Below are 26594 nucleotides of genomic sequence, written 5' to 3'. Positions count from 1 at the left end.
TATATAAGTAAATTATGTCAACATTCAACTCCATAAATGACATGGTGCAACAAAATACAAAAATAAAAGAAAATTTCAAAATGGGCGAGGCTCCGCCCTTTTTCATTTAATTTGTCTAGGATACTTTTAATGCCATAAGTCGAACAAAAATTTACCACCCCTTGTGAAATTTGGTAGAGGCTTAGATTCTAGGACGATAACTGTTTTCTGTGAAAAAGGGCGAAATCGGTTGAAGCCACTCCCAGTTTTTATACACAGTTGGCCGTCTGTCCTTCCGCTCGGCCGTTAACACGATAACTTGAGCAAAAATCGATATATCTATACCAAACTCAGTTCACGTACTTATCTGAACTCACTTTGTATTGGTGAAAAAATTGCCGAAATCCGACTGTGACCACTTTTTCGATGTCGAAAATTACAAACAAATTCTAGAGTCACAACTGGTCCATATTTATGGCGATATCTCGAAACGGCGTCCATCTATAGAACTTAGGCCCACGCCCTTTTAAAATACTCATTAATACCTTTCATTTGATACCCATATCCTACAAAATAAATTCTAGAGTCACCCCTGGTCCACCTTTATGGCGATATCTCGAAAAGGCTATAGAACTTAGGCCCACTCCCTTTTAAAATTATCATTAACACATTTCATTTGATACCCATATCGTACAAACAAATTCTAGAGTCAAGCCTGGTCCACCTTTATGGCGATATCCCTAAATGGGTCCATCTATAGAACTATGGCCCACTTCGTCTTAAAATACTCTTTAATACCTTCCATTTGATATACATGTCATACAAACACATTCCAGGGTTACCCTAGGTTCTTTTTACAAATTGGTGATTTTCCCTTACTTTGTCTCCACAGCTCTCAACTGAGTATGTAATGTTCGGTTACACCCGAACTTAGCCTTCCTTACTTGTTTTATATTGCGTTGTTTTATTAGACAGGGAATCCAGAAAATGGAAAATCCAAGAAAGCTTCTTAGAGTTTGTCGATTGTAACGCAAAAATCGCTGAGCTGATTCGCAGCACTCTAAAAAAGCACTGGATGACTGCCGTGGGCAAGGGTATGATAATGGCAGTAACATGAGTGGTCATTACAAAAGAGCGCAGAGTCATATCCTGAGAGATAACTACCTGGCAATATTTGCACCTTGTGCTTATAATAGTTTAAATTTATGTGAAGTGCACGCTGCTGAATGTTGTGCAGAAGTCATCACACCCACCTTTATGGTCCACCTTTATGGTCCACCTTTGTGGCGATATCTCGAAAAGGCGTCCACCTATAGAACTAAGGCCCAATCCCTTTTAAAGTACTCATTATCACCTTTCGTTTGATACCCATATCGTACAAACAAATTCTAGAGTCACCCCTAGTCCACCTTTATGTCTATATCTCGAAAAGGCGTCCACCCATAAAACCAAGGCCCACTCCCTTTTAAAATACTAATTAACAACTTTCGTTTGATACCCATATTGTACAAACGCATTCTAGAGTCACCCCTGGTCCACCTTTATGGCGATATCTCTAAAAGACGTCCACCTATAGAACTAAGGCCTACTCTCTTTTAAAATACTCATTAACGCCTTTCATTTGATACCCATATCGTACAAACAAATTCTGGAGTCACCCCTGGTCCACCTTTATGGCGATATCTCGAAAAGGCGTCCACCCATAGAACTAAGGCCCACTCCCTTTTAAAATACTCATTAACTTCTTTCGTTTGATACCCATATTGTACAAACGCATTCTAGAGTCACCCCTGGTCCACCTTTATGGCGATATCGCGAAAAGGCGTCCACCTTTAGAACTAAGGCCCACTCCTTTTTAAAATACTCATTAACTCCTTTCATTTGATACCCATATCGTACAAACAAATTCTAGAGTCACCCCTGGTCCACGTTTATGGCGATATCTCGAAAAGGCATCCACCTATAGAACTAAGGCCCACTCCCTTTTAAAATACTCATTAACACCTTTCATATGATACCCATATCGTGCAAACAAGTTCTAGAGTCAGCCCTGGTCCACCTTTATGGCGTTATTCCTAAATGGCGTCCACCTATAGAACTATGGCCCACTCCCTATTAAAATACTCTTTAATACCTTCCATTTGATACACATGTCATACAAACACACTCCAGGGTTGCCCTAGGTTCATTTTCCTACATGGTGATTTTCCCTTATTTTGTCTCCATAGCTCTCAATTGAGTATGTAATGTTCGGTTACACCCGAACTTAGCCTTCCTTACTTTTTATAGTTATATTTATTTATTTGTACAAAACTTTATTTTTATTACAATTTATTACTATTTTATACAAAGAAATAATGAAAAAGCTTTCCTTTGAAAATAAAAAAACTAGTTAAAGCGCGCATAGAAAAATTTATACATTTATCTGTACCTCTATGTTAAAAAAAAAATGTATCAAAGACATTTTCGGGCAGCATAACAAGATAGGTATCATTTTAAAGGAAAAATATCAAGCTTTTATTTAAAAATAGAAATAAAAATACATAAAATGTTCAAACTTGAAAAAAAAAAATAAAAAATAAAAATTATAAAATTTATGGGTGAATTTTAACTGGAACTCTATATGTTTAAAATAAAAAAGTATTAAAGACATTTTCGCGTGCCAAAATAAAATAGATATTATTTTAAAGGAAAAATATCAAGCTTTTATTTAAAAATAAAAATAAAAATATGAAAAATGCCCCTCTTCGAAAAAAAAAAAATTTTTTTATAAATGCCCCTCTTTGAAAAACAAAAAAAAAATTTTTTATATTTATGCTCGAAAAGAATGGAAAAAATACTTTAGATACCGTTTTATTCATTTCTTCTTAGAAAGCCAATTACACGACTTATGATTTATAGAAAAAAGGCTTCCACAAAAAAAATGAGAATTCGGACGCTTATACATATCTCCGTAACAATCCAAAATTTAGGAGCGAACTTAAGTGAAATTAACACTACTATATAGCACAGCAATTTCACAAAATTTCAGTCAAATCGAAGCGATGAAGCTTTTTAAGTGGAACGGTTGATATACTTTACCCCCTATATAGAGTGGCGCCAATATGAAATGAGAATTCGAAATACAAGTTCAGTGGATTTTCTCTTAGTGGAAACCCTTAAAAATGAAGCAGCTCTCTGGAGAGAGATACTTCGCAGAATTCTTGATGTTGTTGGGATAATTCATTGATCGAAAATCCAAAAAATGGAAATTTTCTTGGTATTTTGGAACTGATCAGCAATTATGACCCCCTATTGCATGAACATTTGGAGAAGGTGAGGGAATCTCAAACGAAAAAGAATCGTCTCCAAGCGCATTATTTGTCTGATGGAATACAAAATGAGTTCATAGTAATTAGAAAGGTAAAAGCTCGCTGGAGATGTATTACAAAGTAATAGTGGATGCAACCCCTGATTCGGCACATATTGAGCAGACGGTTTATACTCAGTTGAGCAGAGCTCATAGAGTATATTAACTTTGATTGGATAACGGTTGGTTGTACAGGTATAAAGGAATCGAGATAGATATAGTCTTCCATATATCAAAATCATCAGTATCGAAAAAAAATTCGATTGAGCCATGTCCGTCCGTCCGTCTGTCCGTTAACACGATAACTTGAGTAAATTTTGAGGTATGTAGGTTCCTGGGCACTCATCTCAGATTGCTATTTAAAATGAACGATATCGGACAATAACCACGCCCACTTTTTCGATATCGAAAATTTCGAAAAATTGAAAAAGTGAGATAATTCATTACCAAATATGTATTAAGCGATGAAACTTGGTAGGTGAGTTGAACTTATGACGCATAATAGAAAACTAATAAAATTTTTGACAATGGGCGTGGCACCGCCCACTTTTAAAAGAAGGTAATTTAGAAGTTTTGCAAGCTGTAATTTGGCAGTCGTTGAAGATATTATAATGAAATTTGGCAGGAACGTTACTCTTATTACTATATGTCTGCTTAATAAAAATTTGCAAAATCGGAGAACGACCACGCCCACTTTTTAAAAAAAAATTTTTAAATTCAAATTTTAAAAGAAAAGTTAATATCTTTACAGTATATAAGTAAATTATGTCAGCATTCAACTCCATAAATGACATGGTGCAACAAAATACAAAAATAAAAGAAAATTTCAAAATGGGCGAGGCTCCGCCCTTTTTCTTTTAATTTGTCTAGGATACTTTTAATGCCATAAGTCGAACAAAAATTTACCACCCCTTGTGAAATTTGGTAGAGGCTTAGATTCTAGGACGATAACTGTTTTCTGTGAAAAAGGGCGAAATCGGTTGAAGCCACGCCCAGTTTTTATACACAGTTGGCCGTCTGTCCTTCCGCTCGGCCGTTAACACGATAACTTGAGCAAAAATCGATATATCTATACCAAACTCAGTTCACGTACTTATCTGAACTCACTTTGTATTGGTGTAAAAAATGGCCGAAATCCGACTGTGACCACTTTTTCGATGTCGAAAATTACAAACAAATTCTAGAGTCACCCCTGGTCCATCTTTATGGCGATATCTCGAAACGGCGTCCATCTATAGAACTTAGGCCCACGCCCTTTTAAAATACTCATTAATACCTTTCATTTGATACCCATATCCTACAAAATAAATTCTAGAGTCACCCTGGTCCACCTTTATGGCGATATCTCGAAAAGGCGTCCACCTATAGAATTTAGGCCCACTCCCTTTTAAAATTATCATTAGCACATTTCATTTGATACCCATATCGTACAAACAAATTCTAGAGTCAAGCCTGGTCCACCTTTATGGCGATATCCCTAAATGGCGTTCATCTATAGAACTATGGCCCACTTCCTCTTAAAATAATCTTTAATACCTTCCATTTGATACACATGTCATACAAACACATTCCAGGATTACCCTAGGTTCTTTTTACAAATTGGTGATTTTCCCTTACTTTGTCTCCACAGCTCTCAACTGAGTATGTAATGTTCGGTTACACCCGAACTTATCCTTCCTTACATGTTTTATATTGCGTTGTTTTATTAGACAGGGAATCCGGAAAATGGAAAATCCAAGAAAGCTTCTTAGAGTTTGTCGATTGTAACGCAAAAATCGCTGAGCTGATTCGCAGCACTCTAAAAAAGCACTGGATGACTGCCGTGGGCAAGGGTATGATAATGGCAGTAATATGAGTGGTCATTACAAAAGAGCGCAGAGTCATATCCTGAGAGATAACTACCTGGCAATATTTGCACCTTGTGCTTATAATAGTTTAAATTTATGTGAAGTGCACGCTGCTGAATGTTGTGCAGAAGTCATCACATTTTTCGGTATTATGCAGAAATTGTATAATATCTTTAGCGCAAGACCCCAGAGATGAAAAATTCTCAAGGAAAAAACTAATTGCCCCTTGCACAGCAAGTCACAAACACGGTGGTCTGCTCGTGTGGATAGTGTGATACCTTTCGCAACTCACATACCTCAAATATTGAAATCTATTGATGAAATCAAGCTTTTGAATCTGAGTTCAGAAACAGTAACGAATTTGAAAGGAATTTTGTAACGGCAGCCCTTATGATTTCCCTAAAATAATTTCCAATCACGTGCAAGCGGGTATATGCACAGATAGCTAGGCAACGGCAGTAACGATCTTTCCCCTTTCAGCACTTCATACACTAAGATAAAAATAAGTTCCGCAAGATATATTTTGGTATATAAGGGGGTCCGCTTAGCATTCGGTATAACAAAAATCGAAAGTCGCGGTCTTAGTGTTGCTTCGCCGAAAGCAGTGAAAAAAAAGTGAAGTTTATTTCAAGAAGTGTATAGTGCTAAAAAATAAAGTTTGAAAAAAAGATTTATTTTTGCAAGTGCGGGTTGCACGCGAAGTGTCGCGCGTTGAGTGAGGTGCGAGGGAACGACCAAGTCCCTGGGAATTTTCCCCAGGATCATCAAATTCCTGGAACCAGGAAGAAACACAACCCGGTTGGAGATCAGTTTCCTTTTTCTCCCATATTGTTGATTTTTCGGTAAGTAATTACAAAAAAAAATTGTTTAGTGTGTGGTTACTTTTGAATAAAAAGTGAATTAAAAATCAAAATTTTTTTTATATAAATGTATGTGAAACCATCTGTTTTGTTTTTATGTTTGATTGTGTTGCATCATCTTATTTGCATATTCTTGCATTTATGAACCGACTATGTGTTTGCGTGCTTATGATTTTAGTGTTAATGTTGTGTGTGTTCTTCCATTTTTTCCAGGAACGAGAAGCAGTCGTAGGCCGCGACTTAGACGAATTTTACGGAAGACTAAAACTGCCCAGAACAACATTTTAAAGGGGGTAGCAATAAAGCGGCAAAATTCGCGGGGATACACGCAACACAACACAACTACTTTTTCCAACAAATTGCGCCAACACAGAATCACAGCTACACAAACGGAATTCATCATTCGCATACACAAACATAAAGTTGGTAAGACAAAATTTACACCAATACACGCACACGTACACATTTCCATAACACAAGTGAGGCAACATTGTTGACTAAACACGTCAACATTAACTCAACTTTCCACGGACACGCAACTCGTAACATTCGCATTTGACATAGTTTACAAGGGGCAAGCAACCTAACGCCAGCAACACTTGGCAACATCTAGCTAGCTACAGGGAACATCATAATACACACCACACAATTTTGTCGGCAACTTTCCATCAGCATCCAAAAGGAGAGAGTGAGAACATCATGGAGAACCCACCACAGCGGCTCTCAGTAATCTTCATATCTAAAATAAATCAGCGGCTCTCACAACGCTTAAAATAACCAAAACGAATCACACCATTAGAGCGTATCACAATATTCGTAATATTACTTCCTCGAAAAAAAAAATTATTTTTAGATTTAAGCATTTTTTTACCTATTTTTTATATACGAAATTGTTTTTTTTTTTAATCAAATAAGAATTGAAAAAGGAAGAAAAGAAAGGACAACAACTTTTTTGAATTAATAAAATTTTTTTTTGACATTATTATTTTTCTTCTTTTTTTGAAATTCAATTTCAAATAATCCTTCTAATCTTCTGAGAAGGCAAACACATCATATCCATATTTTCGATTTTCGATTTTTGGTTTTGGATTTTCTTTTCCGTAAAAAAAAATTACAAATTTGATTTTTTTCATATGTTTTTTTTTTTGAGTTTATAATTTTTAATAATTCTCCTCAATTCGTGGGAAAGTAGAAACTTGGAATATTTTGCGATATTTAATTATTTGCACTATTGAATTTTTTATATATTTCTTCATCTTGTTTTATATTTGACTTAGTTGACACATGCTTGGGGTTTATGTGTAAATACACATAACTTTAATAAAATCAATTTTGATTTCTTTCCTTAAAAAAATTTTTTTTTAAGTTGCCTAACTACTGCACGACAGTAGTAAACAAACTTATCATTTTTTTTTTTTTTTATTTTTTTTGCACTTTTATGCCAAGAGCCAAACCATAGTTGACACCATCGAATACGCGTTTGTTTGTTTTTTTTTTTACTTTTACTTTTTTACTTTTTAATTTTCACAGAACATTTTTAATTTCGAAATCAAGGCAAACATTGTCCTTGATCGCGGTCACGCGGCCAAAACCCTACTAACTGATCAAATAAGAATACTATTTTTGCTTTGTACCTTTGTTGTTGTCCTCCACTTTCAGCTATACGCCGCATTTGGTACCAAACCCGGTTGACAAAGCGAGGTGTGTTTGAATAAAAATCAACATACTTATATACACATTTTTATTGTTTTCAATAGACATGCGTGTACACACGTATGTACATATTTAAAGAAGTTAATATAGTTTTTGCGAAAGCTTGCCTTAGAGCAAGTGCAAGGAAAATAGGAATAGGCGTTAGGGCGTATCAATTTTTGAAGTTTTTCTTTTGTTGGACAAATAATGCATAAAGATTTCGAAATATAATAAATTACATTATTATTAATTTTATTAATCGAATTTAATAAACTTTTTTTATTGAGAAGAAAAATATATATCTATATATTAACACGCTAACAAAATTTCCATACAATCAATTGACAGGCTCTTTCGCATAGTTAGCGTAAGTAAAATCATATAAAAGTTATATGAGTCGATTCGTATGGATCAGCCGCAGTGCATAGGCCTTTTTTTTTGTTAACAAATGTTACTCTATTTGTTTAGAATTAATAGAAAAAGTTTTTTGTAAATTCGAAAAGCTGTGAAAATATCGAAATTGCCATCTGTAATACCCATTATGTTCACAAACCCCCCTGAATTCTAAACTCCAATAGCTGCATTGTCGCGTTGCTCAAATGTTTCATCTCTACATATGTATATTATGGTACGCGCCAAACGGCGAGAGAACTACTGCCTTACTCATTTTCAGTTCAAATAAAATATTGTTTCCCATTGTTGCCACTTACCTATATTGGTCTGTACCAAAATCCTTAAAAAATTGTTCTAAAATAATTGTTAGCGCACAAAAAAACTTTAAAGAGAAGAAATAACTTAACCGGCCTATTTTGTTGGACAAATTTTACTTACACGTAAATGCATAGGTCTTTATTTAACAGATTTTTTGTTTTTTTTTTAGGTGCTTTCAAAAAAACATGAAATCACAAATAATGAGGCAACTTTTATTCAAACTCACTAAATTTATTTATTTATAATAACTAATCGCAAATTTGACCCAAAATGTTTTTTGCATTTCCAGATTTTATGCTCATTTTAGATATAGCACAGCACGTCTTATACTGAACAAAAAATAAATAAATTTGCTACAAAGATACAACGTAAAATTTGTATATTGTCTTTTATGCTAATTTATTTGGATATTTCTTATTTTATTTTATTATATTATCTTATATTTCAACTTAATTTATTATTATTTAAATGCAATTTTATTGAATCGGAAAGTTTCACGTTGTATATTAAACGAAACAAAAAAAAAAAACGTCCCAAAAACGTTTTCGATTTTAGGTCGAAATATTTCATAGGCAGTATATTACCCACTATCTATATATTAATACGCTAACAAAATTTCTATTAAATCAATTGACAGGCTGTTTCTCATAGTTAGCGTACGTCAAATCATATAAAAGTTATATGAATCGATTCGTATGGATCAGCCGCAGTGCATAGGCCGGTTTTTGTTAACAAATATTAGTCTTTTTGTTTATAATTAATGGAAAAAGTTTTCTGTAAATCCAACAATCTCTCCAAATATCGATATTTACTTTCTTGCACAAAAGCGCGCCATCTTTGGGCCAATTATATAAGTGCTCTAAGACACAAACCTACATAAGCGTACGCGCTACACGGTGAAAGACTAAAACATGGTTTCCCATTGTTGCCTATAATAGCCTCTACCAAAGTCCTAAAAAATTGTTCCAAAATAATTTGTAGCGTACCAAAAAATCTTAAATAGAATTAATTTTTGACCGGCCCATTTTTTGTGGCAATTTCACTTACACGTAAATGCATAAGTCTTTATTTAACATATTCTTTGTATTTTATTTGAGTTGTATTCATAAAAACATGAAATCACAAATAATGAGTTAACTTTTGTTGAAACTAACTAATTTATTTATAACAATTAATGGCAAATTTGCCCGAAAGTGTTTTTGCATTTGCAGATTTAATCCTCATTTTAGATAGAGTACGCCTTATACTGAACACTGAACAAAAAAAAAAAGAGTTACAAAAATATAACATTAAATTTTTTATATTGCCTTTTATGCTAATTTATTTTATTTCTTATTTTATTTTATTATATATTCTCTTATTTCAAATTGGTTTATTATTATTTAAAAGCAACTTGACTGGATCGGAAAGTTTCACGTTGCATAATAAACGAAACAAAAAAAAAACAAACGTCCCAAAATCGTTTTTGATTTTAGGTCAAAGCGGCAACCGGCATCATAGCGGACGTATTGCATAGGCAGTATATTACCCACTATTTTTATTATTAGGCTAACTTTGTTGAATTATATAACCATTAACCGGATGCTTAGATACCATAACCCTAATATGTTTATGTCGCTTAAAGTTATGAAATCAATTTTATTTTAGTAAATATATTTCCGTGAATAATTTCAATGTTTTTGTTTGTTTTTTCTTTCTTTCTAATTTATTCTGCTTTGTTATATATTAGTATTATATCGTTCACATATGATATTTTATAGTAGACTAGCAGACCCGGCAGACGTTGTTCTGCCCTAAATTTGGCCTTTCTGCATACATTTTAATAAGCTTTTTCCGTCCAACTCTGCCCTACCCCTCTAAACTTTTTCCTAATCCTTTTATTCATTCCTCCCTCCGTCTTTTTCGCTTCATCTCCATCTTCGTCTCATTCTGTCTCTTTCTCAGTCTCCTTCTCTCTTTTCTCTTCTCTCAAGTTTTTCTCCTTCTTCTTCATCTGTTATTGCCAGTCGCAGAGGGTGGTATGTATTTGTTCCAGTCCCATTCCGAGTATCAGTCGCAGTCCCACTCCGAGTCTCAGTCTCGGTCCCAGACCTAGTCCTAATCCCAGTCCCAGTCCGTCTCCGGTATACTTCCCGGAAAAAAGCATCGTAAATACTAATATAGGCAAATCTATGTACGAAATTTCAGGAAAATTTAATAGGACGTATGTAAATAGGTATGTGGGTATTATTAATTCTTGTCTTTATTTCGGCTTCGCATGCATATTTATCAGTTTTGCCAGGTTGATGCGACTAAATCGAATATCACAATGAACTTTAGAGCTCTCAGCAACAGCTTTCATTTGATATCCATAATACACACACATTCTAGGGGTATCCGGGTCCATGTTTTTGGCAATATCTCGAGACCCTAGCCTCCCAGTTGTATGAAAATTATACTGTACTATAGCACTCATCAACAGCTTTCATTTGATATCCATATTGTATAAACACATTCTAGGGGTGCCCGGGTCCACCTTTTGTCCTATTATGTATCCTGGTCCACTTCCCGGAAGAAAAATTATTCGAGATTTTATTCTAGATATAACGCTACCTACATACCAAATTTCAGGCAAATCGAGCCATATATAGGACAGTTCAGAATAAATCGGTCCCTGGTCCACTTCCCGAAAAAAACTCTTTTCACAAATACTCTCCGGGTTCCTTTTAAGTTATCCTAAAAATTTCATGGCAATCGTTCCATCCGTTATCGAGTTATGGAGTGACAATCAAAATGTACACTTCTTTTTATATATATAGATATGGTCATATATATTCATGAAATGAAGTGTTTACAAATTTTATACAAATTAATTACGTACATAGATCTCAATGGGAGTCCTACATTAAATATCCGAATATTAGAATCTTCATATTTCCACAATGATAACATTAAAACCCGGAAAAAGGTCTAAGTGCACTTACTGCGTTTTTATATGGAACTGTTTATTCACATCACTTAATTTTTTCGCACTTTAAGTACTTTATTTTTTTTCTTTCATTTAAATTTTTTTAGTAAACTCTACCTTCTTTCTCATTACATAATTTTTTTATATTTTTATCCTCTATTCTATTCTGTTCGAAATGTTCGTTTTGTGTCACACTTATGTACATACTACATATGTATTTATACAAAATTTAACTCGGTAAAGCGCCAATTGCATACCTAACGCGTGGCGTGAAATAGGCTTAATTCCTTTAGCACATTTCTTCGTTTTTATCTAAAAGTTCGTGTTTTTGAATTATGACACTATTGAAGTAAATGGGCGATATATGTATATGGGTGATATAGGCCTACTGGGGAACCGAGCACACAAAATCAACTTCGGTAGCGCCCCAACGGGAACCTTCCGAGTGGTGTGGAAAAAGCTATTTTTCAATTTAATGCCAAGTAATTTCACCTTAATTCTATGTCAATTTCTTTTGATTTTACATATTTTTTATATTTTTGTTTAAGGAGCTCCATACCAAAACGTTATAATTACATTTGAAAATTTTGTAGAAAATTTAAGAAAATACAATAAAAATTACAACGTCTTAATGAACAATTTAAGTAAGTTAGACCAGTTTGCTATATTTCCACGCACTGCTTAACTATTAACGCATTATTGCACTACCCCCAACACTGGATGTATAGACTGAGTTGAAAAAAATACAAGTTGGTCGAATTTCGACCACAGGCGATACTAGTATATATAAACAGATTGACAGTAGTAATGAAAAGAAAATAAATCTAGTAATAGAGTAGCCTGAAGATTTTTTGGATAAAGTTTTGGAAGATAATTGAAACTTGGTAATTAAGTAAAATTACTTTAAAGATTAAATTTATTTAATTTTAAGTTTTAATAGTAGTACCTATTAATAGTTCTATGTTTGATTTTCTTTGGTAATTTAAGACAATAAAATTGTGAATAAAGAAATTATTGTAAATTTGTAGAGAAATCCTCAGAATATTTATTTATATGGGTTGAGTCTATAGGGCAATGACAACAGGTATGTCAGGCTAAAGTTTCTTTTCTTTATTGGTGCAGGTGTTGCCCTTGTGGCAAGTGTTGCAGGTGAGTTCAGATAGTTGTAGGAGTGATGGACAGGGACTGAAGACTTAGTGACGGACGATGTCAGGAAATAGGGGACTCCTCTCGTATGACGGAGCCATAGTGGGGTTCAAGGTTGTTCACTCTTTTGTGAACAGAAGGGGTGGGAAGGCGCCACACCTGACAAGGACTGATCATTTCTCCCGCTTGTTCTCTCCTATCTCTTTTCCTTTTTTTTGCACAAACACGCACATCTAGGCATGAACCCTTTTTCCTACGTAACTGTGGGAAGGAGACGTGGCAAGAATCGTGCCCCTAAGCCGACGAGCCTCAGCCGGGCTACAACCATGCCGAGCCGCCACTCCTCCTCTCCCAACACAAGCAGTTATGTAACAATTGAAGCATATATGGGAAATTTGAGTGTATTATCTTAGCCTCCATTTGGCTCAAAGTGTTGACGGTAATCTACCACCGAAATCTGGTATTGCAACCGCACTGGACGTGGAAACAGAAAATATATGTAGCCTGATTGATGAGTTGAAGAAGTTCAGGGATCAATGGTCGATCATACTACCGTGTTAACCAATACCACAAAGGTCAAGCCTCAGAAGGGACAAATTACAAACGGAGCAATAATCCCGGCCGCGAATTATTAGAATAACTATATGTATTATACATATGAAGTCAGCTGTGTGAATTCGGTGCAGCCGAACATCCCCATACGCATCATTAGGGGGTGTCAAAAATACCTAGCCTACAAGTGAATTTGTGATAGCGAAGATAGTTTTTATGGTGGGCTATGCCTTGCTCCGAATTGATATAACTGGACTTCCAAGCTACGTATAAACCTCGGGGAGAGTGAGATCTTTCTCCTGTATGGTTATTTTGGACACAAGCAACATAGACACGTATATATTTGGATAATTTAAATTTGAGTTAACAAGGTGAGGTAGGGTCGCCTACAGCAACCTGAGGTGAGTCAACTTAAGTCGACAAGCGCGCATACACTCTGATTGAGTCGCGGCAGGGTGATCTTTCGTCGAGGGTCATAGTCTTGGGCCACCTCAAGTTGTTTTTGGTCAGCCCTTTCCCACATTCAGGGATGTATCCAAGTTAGGAGTTTTTTTTTATGTGCATGTTGAAGTGGGGCATGAATGACCAGTAGGAACCTGCATACATTTAGATATACAATCTAATCTACATCTATATACATACATATAAACGGGAAATGAATTCCCTGTAGGAATCTTTATACTTTTAGAAACACCAATTTAAACCAATTTAGTATACGCCTACACATAAGTGGGATGTGGATGCCCAATAGGAGACGCAAATCGGTGCAGGAAAGTGCTGCTATCCATAGGGGGCCGCACAAAGGTTCGAAAATAAATGTAAACAAATACATTAGTCTGAATGCCAGGGTTGTAAGCTGGAACGTCCTGGGGAAGGCTTCTGGTTTTTTTGGATTTTGGTTTTTGGGAAGAAGGTTTTAGAACTCGGCTCAACTGTGTCCGCACACGAGGGTTGCACCGATGTGCATCATTAATTTAAGTTATCATGTTTCATTGAATAATTGAAATAAAGTTTATGATGAATTATTGAAATCAAAGCGAAGGTGTGGTGAATAATTTCCTTTGACGGGGTCAGGACGGACGAGGACGGGATGACATGGTGAAGTGGTAAGGGGGCATGAGTGTGGGGAGTGACTCATGAATATGGGGTGTAGGGAATTTTAGAGGCCAGCCACGAGGGCCTAGGTTGGCAAAAGGTTGAGGAGGGGCGGATTGGTCGGCCTCATGCAAGGTAGGCGAACCGAGACATGGACAAGGGGGGTACGAAGGGGACGGACAAGGACAGTTGGGGGTATTGAGAGTTAGAAGGGGGGGGTTGATGATTCTAGTTGCCCGTGGCTGGCCAGATGCTACGAGGGTGGATTGATTACTCTGGTGTTACTTAAGGGTATGATTTTCTTTTTCTATTGCGGCTGCTGCGTGGACTGCGGAAAACCAAACCCACCCATATCCGACGAGCTAGTTCGTGCTAAAAAAACAAGCATACCCAAATTCCGCGACAAGGCCAACGCAGCCTAGCGGAGGCTAGGGTAGGCGTCGAGCCCCATCAAACCCACAAGCAATAAGAAAATGGCACCCGACGTGGGGCCCACGAAAGTGGGCACTTCATGATTTTTTTTTTAATTTAATACTTTGGCATTTGGCTAAAAATTTTGAGGCACAATAGAATCATTAGGAAGGGCGGGATCCCGACGTAGCTCGTTTTGGGGAAGTATTCCGCATGATTGTGCGAAGGGATATTAGTAGAATTGAAGAAATAAAAGGGGGGTCAGTTTAGGTCGAGGTGGAGCAGCTACGGTGCAGGCGACGGATCAGCACGCCACACTTGAGGTAGTTCCATATGCGATTTGAATTTTCAGTTCAGTCGACTTATGGGCGGCTACAGTGGTTGCGTCAGATTTTAGGGGGCATCACTTGAGGTAGCCCATACGCGTTTTACTAAAGTTGGGTTTGGATCGGGTCGGGGCCGCTACAGGGTCGTGCTTCGACGCACGTGCGTGACACTTGAGGTAGTCCAGAATTCTGTCTGTGCTGAGTGGGTGTTCGTGGCCATCCCATACGGATGAGGGTCAAGTCCGTATGGTTGTGGAGTGTCGACCTAGGGGTGTTGGTTAGGACGACTTTTGATGGGTTGGAGTAGTTTGACTGGGGCTCCCGATTAGGAAGAAATTCATCACACACACTTTTGAAACAATTCATTCGTTATTTTAAATTCACACGGAATAGTAAGGAAATACCATATTACACGTTAATTGCTAGAACTGACATTGAGCTGAATCAGGGTTGATGCGCTACTTTAACTCGCAGAATTTAACTTCCAGAAGAAAAAACTGAGTATACATATACATATCTACATATCTACACTTAATTTGAGTCTTGAAACTTACATATCGACACACATATATAAACTTAAACATTTTGTAAACGCACGGCTTGGGCTTCGCGAACAAAATTTTTTTGTGAGGAGATAATGTCTCGGTTGTATCACGACGAGAAGGGGTTCGCGGAAAGCAAGGCTGCATGGCAGTAATAAGAAACAAGTGGGGGATACAGTTAGGACTTCGAAAACAGTCGCCGACGAGGACGAAAGTGCCATAGTCGAGCAAGAGGATACCGGCAGGGAAGCAGGTGCCATAGGCGATGATAGAGATCAAGCGGTTGAGACATCGCGTGGAGGCCAGCGGATCATACCCGTGGCTGACATTCCTTCGCCAGAGGTATCACTGTTGGACAAAGCAGCGAGCTGTTGCAAAAGTTCGAGTCGATGTTCTTCCAATACCAGATGGACGATAATAGAACCACGGCGGATGCTATCAATGAAGCGATGTTGAAAGTTCGTAAGGACATGCGTAGCTTGGGGGATAGAGTCTCAGCCGTGGAAAAATACCACAGTAATAATAAATTAGACGAGAAATTGGGGTCTGGGGAACAGGCGTTGGTAGACCGTTCGTGCGGGGAGTGCGAGTCAAATGGTCCGTCAGCGATCGCAGGCCTGCCGCCGGCTGTTCACCGATTCACCAGATGGTAATACCGGGGTCGCACGGACCGATAAGTTGAAATTTAAAGATTGGGACTTGCGATATGCGGGAAACTCGAAGTCAATACCCGTTGAAAGGTTTATGTTTCGGGTGGAAACGTTGCAAAATCGTCACAATATTCCTTCGGAGGATTTATACGCCAACTTTCATTTGCTCTTGGAGGGATCGGCACAGGACTGGTTTTGGATGTTCATGGAGGAACACTCGGAAGGGAAAAATGGAGGGTTTCCCAAACTCCGTTCCGCGTTTCTGAACCAGTTCAGGAAAGCCGATTGCGACGAAGAGATTAGACAGGCAATGAACGAAAGGAAACAGGAATTTTCCGAAACGTTTGACGATTTTTACGCGAGCGTCAAGGGTATGGCATTTACGATGAAGGATCGGATGCCTGAGCTTGGTTTAGTTAACCTGATGAGACGAAATTTGAAATACAAAATTAAGAACTTGATCCTTGGATTTCACATAGAAACGCTGCAGCAGCTGAAGGAGGAGTGCAGGCGGGCCGAGAAGCATCTCAAGGAACAAGAGCAGAAATTTCCGAGGAGGAAGGTGGTCGACGAGGTAGAGACAGAACCCCACAGGGGCTCATGCGACGCCGCTGAGGAGGTATCATTGGAGGCGCTGGACGGTCGAGATCGCAAAGCGTTTCACCGAGCCGAATCGAATAAGGGACCCGCTGAGCCGGGGATCTGCCAAACGGTCAAGAAGACAGATACGAGAGAAGATGTGGCGTGCAGTTCCAAATTCATCGACCTGGTCTGCTTCAAATGCAACGAGATGCGAACGAGATTCGTGCTGTGCGACATATATAAACAGGAAAACCATATGGCTGGCGGCAACTCCGGGAAGAAACGCCAGAACCAGCCACACCCGGACCACAAACAAGAACAGTGACAATACTTAGGAATACAGTGCAACCGAAACCAAAGATGAGGACATCGTTATATAAAACTGGAATGAAAGGAGACAGCAGTATCTGCAAGTTAGGAGGAGAATATTCGGGGATAAATTTGAGGAAAAGGAAAAGGGAAGCTTAGGGAAAGGAATAAGAATAAGATTGAGAAGTTGCGAGATAACAGTAAAGAAAGGAAACATGTTAGACGAGCCCTGGATGCGACCAATATCCGAAGAGAATTGGATAAGCGGCCGTATATGGAAGTAATCGTAAATGGAGTCAAAATCAAGGGTGTGTTGGACAGTGGAGCGTCGGTTAGTTGTGTAGGTGGGGACGCGGTTACAATGCTGTGCACGAACAACGTTGAATCCATGGACGAGGGACCGAGAACGGCGGATGGAAAAGTGCAGGCAATCATCGGCAAGCTGAAGGCGAAGGTTCAGTGGAGACAGACAACAGTCGATATGAGCTTATACGTAGTTCCACGTTTGAAGCAGAGGCTCTACTTAGGTATAGATTTCTGGGATAAGTTTGGTCTGATGCCGACTGCAATTTCGGAAATAACTGGTGAGGACAGCAATATGGTTGAGTTATCACAGAAACAGAAGATTAAGCTGGATCACGTTAAGAGTCTATTCCCATCTTCTGCTAAATTGAGCCTAGGGAAAACGCACTTGATGGAGCACGTAATCGGTGTTTATGATGAAACGGTGCCCGTAAAACAACGCTATTACCCCTTGTCGCCAGTGAAGCAGAAATGCGCGTATGAGGAGATAGACAGGATGTTGAAGCTTGGCGTCGTCGAAGAGAGTGACAGCGCATGGAGCACACCGATAGTGCTAGTCCAAAAGCCGGGAAAGAATAGGCTGTGCGTCGATACGAGGAAGCTGAACGAGCGGACGAAGAAGGATGCGTATCCCACTCAGCATGTGGAGGGAATACTCAGCAGGCTCAAGGACACATTTTTCATAACGGGATTGGACCTCAAGTACGCCTTCTGGCAAATCCCGCTGGAAAAGAGATCGTGGAAGAAAACCGCTTTTACTGTTCCGGGCCGCCCACTTTACCACTTCAAATCATGCCGTTCGGCCTATGTAATGCCAGCCAAAGGTTGTGTCGCCTGATGGACCGTGTTGTTCCCTTCCAGACTCCGGGACAATGTTTTCATCTATATAGATGATCTTTTGGTTTGCTCACCGGATTTCGAAACTGATCTTCAACACTTATCTGAGATAGCAGAGTGCCTCGCGGTGGCCGGACTGACCATCAATGTGCAAAAATCAAAATTTTGCCAGAAGGAGATCCCATACCTGGGGTTTATTATAGGTCAGGGAGAGCTGCGGACGGATCCGGCGAAGCTCGAAGCGATGGTGCAGTTCCCGTACCGAAATCGATCAAGCAACTGTGGAGATTCTTGGGACTGACAGGGTGGTACAGGAGATTTGTACCGAACTTTGCTACCATCACGTCACCGTTGACGGATTGTCTGAGGAAGAAGAAGGAATTTTGTATGACGGATGAAGCTGTTGCTGCTTTCCAAGAATTGAAGAACCTGCTGGTATCACCGAGAGTATTGGTCAATCCGGACTTCGCGAAGCCTTTCTACGTCCAGTGCGATGCGTCCACCACGGGAATCGGAGGGGTTCTCTTCCAGCTGGACGGCGAGGGCAATGAAAGACCCATCTCATGAATTTCGCAGAAACTGAATTCCGCTCAACGAAACTATACGATCACGAAGCTGGAGTGCTTGGCAGAGGTGGTAAGTGTGCAGAAGTTTCGGCCATATATAGACGGAGTGCGGTTCAGGGTTATAACAGATCACATGAGCCTCAAGTGGCTCATGAATCAACGCGATCTCTCGGGACGTTTAGCGCGCTGGAGCATCAAGCTCCAAGGATTCGACTTCGAAAGCGTACATCGAAAGGGCGCAAAGAATGTAATCCCAGACGAGTTGAGCCGAGTGCACATGGACGAACTGAGTGATGACACTTTCCGGGCCGATATATCGCTAACTAGTCCAGAGTTCCAATCTGAGAGTTACAATCAGCTAAAATGTGCTGTGGAGGATGCTTCCGTCCAGTTTCCCGATGTGAAGATACAGAACGGCGTGATCTACAAGCGTGTACGTTTCCGACGAGATGACGAAATCGAGGATTCCAGGTGGAGAGTTTGGGTACCCGAGGGACTGAGAAGGGAGCTGCTGAAGAGGATGCATTGCGGCGTAGCGGCAGGACATGGCGGCGAATACTGTCAACCGGCTTCGAGCTTGGTATTTCTGGGCCAGAATGGTCACCGCTGTCAAGAAATTTGTGCGCAAATGTGACATGTGCAATTGCTGCAAAGCAACAAACGCGATACAAAGACCGTTGACGGGAGATCGTGTCGAGACGGAGAGAGTCTTCCAGCGGCTGTACATAGACTTCTGTGGTCCATATCCGAGGTCTCGTGACGGCAATTCGTATATCTTCGTTGTTCTCGACAACTATTCTAAATTTGTTTTCGTTAAACCCATGAGGAGTGCGACTGCGCGGGAGGTAGCCTGGCACTTAGAAAACGACATCTTTCACATCTTCAGTGTGCCGGAAACAATCCATTCGGATAACGGCCGGCAGTTCGTCTCGGAGGCGTTCAGTGATTTCCTAAAGGGATATGGGGTCAAACATGTCCGTGCGGCCGCCTATTCACCTCAGGCTAACGCGTCCGAAAGAATAAACCGATCCTTACTGGCCATCATTAGGTCCTACATTGATGAAACCGATCAAAAGTCTTGTGAAACTCATCTCTCAAAGGCAGCTTTTGCTCTTCGGATCGCGGTTCAAGATGCAATCCGGACGGAGCCCTACAAGGCAGTCTTCGGTCAATCCATGGTGCAGCATGGAGAGACGTACGAGATACTGCGCAGGCTGGAGTGCGCTAACGATTCCGAAGTAGAGGTTGTACCGCGGGACATACGCCTGAAGCTTCTGAGGGATAAAATTAGAAATAATTTGAAGCTCGCATACGAGAAAGGCAAAAGAGTGTAAAACACGCGGGCCAGGCTCATCACATACAGACCCGGGCAGGTAGTTTATAGGCGAAGTTTTAGGCAGAGTGACGCGACATGCGATTTCAATGCGAATCTTGCGAATAAATATGTGAAGGCGGTGCTTCTGAGACCATATGAGCTGGGGGATATGAGCGGTAGGTCCAAAGGCATTTTTCATGGTAAGGATATGTGGGTGTAATATCGTATGGCCGGTAGTCGTGTTTCGAGCCTGCCATGCAATATGTTGCATCGGGTTGAGCCGGAGTGATTCGGTGATCAAGCAGCCGGAGATAGAGTGTAATTCATAAAACGAGTTTGTAAGGCGACGTTAAGGTAACACCCTCTTGTTTCTGTAGTTGTTGTCGGGGGAAATAGAGGGATATAAGGCGGTGTTCCTCCACAGACACCTGAATACCGTAAATAATGACTGGTGGCTGCGAACTTCTACAAAAATGTTTCGAGTCAATCTTCCGGAAAAGCTCACGATTCAGCCTATCCGCGAGGGAGGCCTACAAAAATAGCTGCACGCACTAACGTGTTAACCAATACCACAAAGGTCAAGCCCCAGAAGGAACAAATTACAAACGGAGCAATAATTCCGGCCGCAAGTTATTAGAATAATTATATGTATATTACATATAAGGTCAGCTGTGTAAATTCGGTGCAACCTAACATCCCCATACGCATCATTAGGGGGTGTCAAAAACACCTAGCCTACAAGTGAATTTGTGATAGTGAAGATAGTTTTTATGGTGGGCTATGCCAATAAGTGGGATGTGGATGCCCAATAGGAGATGCAAATCGGTGCAGGCAAGTGCTGCTATCCATAGGGGGCCGCACAAAGGTTCGAAATTAAATGTAAGCAGATGCATTAGTCTGAAAGCCAGGGTTGTAAACTGGGACGTCCTGGGGTAGGCTTCTGGTTTTTTGGGATTTTGGTTTTTGGAAAGAAGGTTTTAGGACTCGGCTCAACTGTGTCCGCACACGAGGGTTGCACCGATGTGCATCATTAATTTAAGTTATCATGTTTCATTGAATAATTGAAATAAAGTTTATGATGAATTGTTGAAATCAAAATGAAGGTGTGGTGAATAATTTCCTTTGACGGGGTCACGACGGACGAGGACGGGATGACATGTGGAAGTGGTGGTGGCATGATTGTGGGGAGTGACTCATGAATATGGGGTGTAGGGAATTTTAGGGGCCAGCCACAAGGGCCTAGGTTGGCAAAAGGTTGAGGAGGGGCGGATTGGCCGGCCTCATGCAAGGGAGGCGAACCGGAACATGGACAAGGGGGATACGAAGGGGATGGACAAGGACAGTTAGGGGTATTGAGAGTTAGAAGTGGGGGTTGATGATTCTAGTTGCCCGTGGCTGGCCATATGCTACGAGGTTGGAGTGATTACTAGGGTGTCACTTAAGGGTATGATTTTTTTTCCAATTGCGGCTGCTGCGTGGACTGTGGGAAACGAAACTCACCCATATCCGACGAGCTAGTTCGTGCTAAAAAAACAAGCATACCCAAATTGCGCGACAAGTCCAACGCAGCCTAGCGGAGGCTAGGGTAGGGGTCGAGCCCCATCAACCCCGCATGCAATTACATGTTAAGGATAACTACATAGTTATTCAAAATAAATTTAAAATAAAAACAAGTTAGGAAGCCTAAGTTCGGGTGAAACCGAATATTACATACCCAGCTGTACACTTTAAATTTCTATGTTATTTTGTGTGCTTAATAGTGTTACAAGGCTGCGCAATAATACATATATGTATATATGGTTCTATTCTGAACTAATTTTCGTTTAAATGAAGCAAAAAGGATACAGAGGCTACCACCAATGACCTTGAGCGGAATACATGTACCCAATTTTATTACGATACGTAAATTTTTCTTTGAGTTATGGCCCCGAAACATTAAAAGTTGCTTAGACAAAAAAAGGGGCGGTGCCACACACATTTTCAAAAATTTTAATGTTTTCCAATTTAATGTTATAACTCAATTTAGAAAGTAAAACTAAATTGATACAAAGCTCTTTTTCGCTAAGATATAGCTTACTATTTTCGTCTACGACCCTTTTAAAAATCTTTTATATAAAACTGGGCGTGGTCTTTAACCGATCTCATCCATTTTTTCTAGAAATATTTCCTGCTGTAGGGAAAATTTTCGTACCCAATTTTATTACAATCCGTTAATCTTTCTTCGAGTTATGGCTCCCGAAACACAGAAAATTGCTTAGTCATAAAAGGGGCGGGGCCGCTCCCATTTTTTAAAATTTGAAATTTTTCCTATTTACTGTTATAAATCCACTTGGGAAATGAAATACCATTCATATAAAGCTATTTTTTGTAAAGATATAGCTTGTTTTATTCGTCCACGACCCTTTTAAAAATCTTTTATATAAAAGTGGGCGTGGTCCTTAACCGATTTCGTTAAGTTTTCTTGAAAACATTCCTTGTAGTAAAGGCAACCTCTCTGCCAAATTTCGTTACGGTAGGTTTAACGATTTTTGATTTGTGATTAATAATATTTGTAAAATTGATTTTATCACAAGTGGGCGGTGCAACGCCCATTTTAAAAACTTTTTCAAATTTTTATCAAGAGTTCCAATATCAGTCCGCACGTCAAATTTCAACATTCTAGGTGTATTATTACTAAATAAATGTTATATATATAAAAAGTGGGCGTAGTTATCATCCGATTGCACTCATTCTTACTCGGAGTAAATAGTTCTTTGGGAATGAATGTAAAAAAGTAATTTATTCTTATGATATATTACATAAAACAGACGTCAAACTGTGAAAAAACGGTAAAGCTTAGATAACTTTTGGAAAATTTCCCAATATTTTTGTATAAAGTATAAATAAATATACGTCAACATAAAGCCCGAATCTTCTTATTTCCAAAACCATAAAGCAATTGAAAAGCGGTTAAAACATGACGACGTTATGGTTGTTAGAGTGCGCGCAGGAGACGACGGTTTTTAGACAAATTTGGGGGTGTTAGACATTTTTGAAACACATTATCATTGATCAGGAATGGTACACGAACACACCATAACGAACATAGTTGGCAACCCCACATTTGAGCGAGTACTCACTGTCAAAGGTTTCGACTACATATCAGAGCTCACCTACATCCCTCATGCAAACGTTCATTTTCATTATACTTTGAAAGCAAAGAATCGAACGCATACGCATATAAGCAAAGGCAATCGCAAACACGAACACACCATAACGAATATAATTGGCAACCCCACATTTGAGCGAGTACTCACTGTCAAAGGTTTCGACTACATATCAGAGCACACCTACATCCACTCATGCAAACGTTCATTTTCATTATATTCTTTTAATATACAGTTCATTTGCTTTATACCAAATTGTTGCATATCATTGTACCAAAGAGTATATATTTGTTAAGAGGCGCCACTCGATACTTTTGTTGTTGCCAAAGCAAATTACTCGATGTTTTCTCAAGGTAGTTGTTGGTTTTTTTTCGTCAGTTGTATTTATAAAAACGCCTTCTATACATTTTCGTGGGGTATTTGTTTTTATTTTATTGATTGTATTAAATTAATTCATTAATTCTCTTTCCAAAAATCGTAATTATGCAAAGTCACTTTACCGCATAAATATATAGGATTCAGTTAAAAAAAATCTAAACAAAACTTCCTTGAGAATCACATTCGACATGACAGGGTTGCTTTGGCAACAACAAAGTATCGAGTGACGCCTCTTAACAAATATATACTCTTTGATTGTACTCTGTAAATTCGTTATTAGCGTACTCGCTTTTCTTTTCATTCGAACCAGCAAACAATCAACACGTGATCATCGGCAAATAAATTGGTATCTGACCTACAGACATATAAAATAGCATTTTTTCTATCTTAATTGGTACGGTAAGCATCAAAGTGGTCCTTCGAGCCGGATTCAGTAGGCAGGGATGGATGGTTGGTAAAAATTCGCAAGCGCACCAAGGCGGCAATAACAAGGGTTCTCGGCTTTGCGCAAAATCCCCCATCGGACTATGGACAAAATGACGTAGTTACTCGTATAGAACGCTTAAGGGAATCGTGGGAGGAATTTGTGTTTGCGGCGAACGCCATGTACAAGTTTAGTGAACTCCCTGAGTATTCAGATCCTGACGATAACTATGCTGTTTACGATGCAAAGGTTTTAACTGCGCGTAGTTTACTTCGCACGCTAAATGATACTCCATCAAATACCCCACAAAATGCAAGTTTAGATGACACCATATGTCGACTAGCTGAGCAACAATTCGCATTTTTTAATCAGTTTTCAAATAGTTCGGTTCCATTACCACAGATTAGGGGTGACGACCTACCGAAAATTATCATTACACCTTTTACTGGAGTTTACAAAGATTGGTCTCCATTTAAGGATTTATTAACCAGTTGGGTCAAAACCTAACCTTAGCAATACACAAAAGTTTCACCATCTTAAATCATTGTTAAGGGATGATGCGGCGCAAATCATAAAGCACATCCCCGTAACTGAAGCATCATGGGATACAGCGTGGAACCGATTAAAAGATCGATTCGATAGGCCACGTCAAATAGTCACTTCCTTTATTGAAAATGTTATTGCACTCCCTGTCGCATCAGGGGAAAATCCAACAGTTCTTCGCAAGATATCAGACGGGGCCAATGAGGTAATTAGGGGTCTAAATGCCATATCACACGACGAACGGGACTGCTGGCTTATCCATTTGCTCTTAGCAAAGCTTGACTCAGAATCTCGATGCAGATTGGTTGAAATCAGCAAAAATAAACAGGCACCCACCATTACCGAATTTTGCGATTTTCTTGACTCTCATTGCGAAGAACTTGAATTAGCACACCATAAGGCTTCTACTTCGCGACCTCGCCATTTCGCGACACGCGCCTTAGTTTTAGCCAATGGGTCTACTTCGAGGGCAGCCTGTCCTAAATGTAATGGTATAGACCACTCCCTTATGAAGTGTTCACAACTTTTATCATTGAATATTGAAGATCGTCGCGCCGTGGTCAAGGGTAAATCACTGTGCTTTAACTGCTTTAAGTCGGGGCACTCATCTTCAACATGCAGCTCAAAATTTAACTGCGAGGTATGCAATCGCCGTCACCACACTCTTCTCCACGTTTCAACTCCAGCCGCTGGCACGGGCTCCCAGATAGGTCATGGAAACGCATCTGGTTCCGCTCCATCAGACAATAGTACTCCATGGGCTGTCTCGAATATTGCACTGTCATTGACGTCAGCCCCAAATAACACTCAGTCAAGGAAACTGCCTGCAGTCAACGTTGGAGCCACAGCCTTGTTACCTACAGCAAGAGTTAATGTTCAAACCGCCCAGGGTAGTTTTATAAAATGCCGTGTACTCCTAGACACTGCCTCAGAGCTATCATATATAACTGAAGGCTGTGTTCAGAGACTTGGTATTCCGCGCTCATCTGGTCGCATCGCTGTATCAGGCATATCGTCTTCACAAGGCGAAACCACGAGGGGCAGTTGCACATTGTTGCTCAAGTCCCTCGTATCAAACAATGCATTGAATGTTTCTGCGTATATACTTAAATACATCACTTCGGCTCTTCCTACAAAAGTCATTAATGCACTGGACATGGATAACCTGAAAAACGTTATGCTTGCAGACCCTACATTTCATAGACCGGCAACTATAGATATTCTGATAGGGGCGGCACATGTGTGGAAAGTGTTCACCTGTAACAAGATGTTGGATTCACAGGGCAATCCACTAGCAGTTCCTTCAATTATTGGTTGGGTAGTTACTTCAGCTACTGAGAAGGACAGTGGAATGGATATAACACCATCCCTGCATACGATTGCTGATATTGATAACCTTTTACGAAGTTTTTGGGAAATCGAGGAAACCTGCCAGCCTCCTCACCTAGACCCCAATGACGAATTTGTAGAAAATCATTTTCGACTCACACATGCGCGGCATCCCGATGGAAAACACATTGTAGAGTTACCCTTTAAAAAAGATTTGCCACAGTTCGCTGATACCCTATCGGGTGCTCTCTCATGGTTTCACGCCGTAGAGCGGCGCTTGCAGAAGAACGAAACACTTCGTCAACAGTACGTTAGTTTTATGAGAGAATATGAGTCTCTGGGCCACATGCGACGGCTAACGCCAGACGAAATCGACGTATCTAATGGACACGTATTCTACCTGCCACATCATCCAGTAGTTGGGCAAAAGCTACGGGTGGTGTTCGATGGATCCTTCACAGATATTAATGGGGTGGCCATTAATAATGTATTACATATTGGACCTAGCATTCAACGTAAATTGTTTTCAGTTTTATTACGATTCAGATTGCATCGACATGTATTCTCTGCTGACATCGTTAAAATGTTTCGTCAGATATGGGTCGCTGATCATCACCGAAACTACCAACGCATTGTTTGGAGAGAAAACCCCACTGACCCTGTATGTCATTATCAGCTATGCACAGTTACATATGGAACTGCATGTGCGCCGTTTTTATCGGTGCGAGTTTTGACACAGTTAGCACAGGACTGTA

The sequence above is a fragment of the Eurosta solidaginis genome, chromosome X (assembly GCF_040869045.1).
Source record: "Eurosta solidaginis isolate ZX-2024a chromosome X, ASM4086904v1, whole genome shotgun sequence".
NCBI lineage: Eukaryota > Metazoa > Arthropoda > Insecta > Diptera > Tephritidae > Eurosta > Eurosta solidaginis.
This window is presented reverse-complemented; position numbering follows the sequence as displayed.